Source organism: Meles meles, chromosome X, assembly GCF_922984935.1.
Source record: "Meles meles chromosome X, mMelMel3.1 paternal haplotype, whole genome shotgun sequence".
NCBI classification, from domain to species: Eukaryota; Metazoa; Chordata; class Mammalia; order Carnivora; family Mustelidae; genus Meles; species Meles meles.
Genome location: NC_060087.1, coordinates 59,916,062 through 59,918,117, shown reverse-complemented (window position 1 = coordinate 59,918,117; position 2,056 = coordinate 59,916,062). Strand labels below are relative to the sequence as shown.

Here is a 2,056-nt window from a genome sequence, read left to right as displayed (position 1 = left end):
AATATATATATAATACATACTTTGTATTTTTAAATTTTTATGATTTATTTTTTATTTGATTTGATTTTTTTGGTTTTGTTTTTTTGTTTTTTTAATTTTTAAAAAAGATTTTATTTATTTATTTGGAAGTGAGAGGGAACACAGCAGGGGGAGTGGGAGAGGGAGAAGCAGGCTTCCTGCAGAGCAGGGAGCCCAATGCGGGGCTTGATCCCAGGACACTGGGATCGTGACCTGAGCCAAAGGCAGACGCTTAATGATTGAGCTGCCCAGGCACCCCACTGATTTGATTTTGTAAGTAAGCTCTATTTATGCTCAGTGTGGGTCTTGAACTCACGGCCCTGAGATCAAAAGTCACATGCTCTACCAGCTGAGCCAGCCAGGCACCCCTGTATCTTATTTTTTAATAGTTAATGCCAGATTACTTTCCTAAAAGGTTGTATAGCAAGTCATACTTGTACCAGTTGTGTGCCCGTTTGCCTTAATCTTCACCTACACTGAATGTTATCATTCTCATTAATGTGTGTCCGTCTTTCTGAGAAATATTGCATTTATTGCTCTAATTTGCATTTCCTGTTTACTAGGTAAGGTTGGGCATCTTTTCATGTTTTGGGCAATCTGAATTTCTTCTGTAAATTGCCCTGTTTGGAACTGAATTCTGAATATGTTGAGTTTGCAATATCTAGGAGCATCTAGATGACCTATCTAGTAGGCATCTCCGAGTCTGTTTTTCCACAGAGGATTGGAGTAGGGAGTTAGCAAATTGGCAGTTCACAGTTCACAGATGATAGCCAAAATCATCTAAATGGAATGTAAATGTATGATCATCCCTGGAAACAGTGTCAGGGGAGAAAAGAGCTGAATAGAACCTCTGCAAATCCAACATTGGAGCAGCAGACAGAAGAGGAGTCAGGAAGAATGTGACAAGGAAAAGTCACAGAGGAAGAGAAACAGTGGACGTCGATGTCCAAAGCCCGGGAAGCCAAGGGAGGAGAGATTTTTCAAAGAGGAAGATGGGAGCCCTGGGATCAAAGGCCATAGGAAGATCCTGTGAAGTTAGGACTGAAAAGTATCCATTAGATTTGGCAATTAGGGCGTTATTTGTCACCTTCGTGAGTACTGTTTATATGGTAAGGGCAGAAACTAGATTGCAGGGGCCAAGTAGAGACTGGGAGGTGAGAAAGCGTAGGTACAGTGAAATATAGATGATCCTTTAAAGGAGTTTGAACCTAAAGGGAAGAAGAAAGGGCAACAGTTAGAGGGATTTTAAGGTTTGGGTAGGGCTACATTTGTTTTAAGAAAGAAGAGGCTTGGGGCACCTGGGTGGCTCAGTGGGTTAAAGCCTCTGCCTTCCGCTCAGGTCATGGTCTCAGGGTCCCGGGATGGAGCCGCACATCTGGGATGGAGCCGCACATCAGGCTCTCTGCTCAGCGGGGAGTCTGTATCCTCTTCTCCCTCTGCCTGCTTCTCTGCCTACTTGTGATCTCTGTCTGTCAAATAAATAAATAAATATCTTTTTTTTTTTAAGATTTATTTAACAGAGAGAGAGAGATCACAAGCAGGCAGAGAGGCAGACAGAGAGAGAGGAGGAAGCAGGCTCCCCGCTAAGCAGAGAGCCCGACATGGGGCTCGATCCCAGGACCCTGAGACCATGACCCGAGCCGAAGGCAGAGGCTTAACCCACTGAGCCACCCAGGCGCCCCATAAATAAATATCTTTAAGAAAGAAGAGGCTTATTCATTTCTACAAGCTTAGAGACGAGGAAGAGAGGTTTAAAAAGAAGTCGAAAGTGGAACTCCTGATTTCCCTCCCAAACTTGCTTCTCCCCAAGACTTTCCAATCCTCGTAAATGGCCTTACCGCCGCTTAGTTGCTCAACCCCCAAACCTGGATATGACCCTCAAGTCCCCCTTTTCTGTCATTCCATTTTAGGAGCTAGTGGGGACTGTTGGGAGAGTACCTACATTTTCTTTCTTTCTTTCTTTCTTTCTTTCTTTCTTTCTTTCTTTCTTTCTTTCTTCTTTCTTTCTTTCTTTCGGATGTTTGGTAAGGATGTTTTG

General features: G+C 43.4%; 1 non-coding gene across 1 annotated transcript; it reads right to left on the bottom strand.

Moving 5' to 3' along the window:
* Positions 1–309: 309 nt before the first annotated feature.
* Positions 310–382, bottom strand: TRNAK-UUU. Its single transcript has one exon. It is a non-coding gene; the product is annotated as a tRNA-Lys (tRNA).
* Between the last annotated feature and the right edge of the window lie 1,674 nt (positions 383–2,056).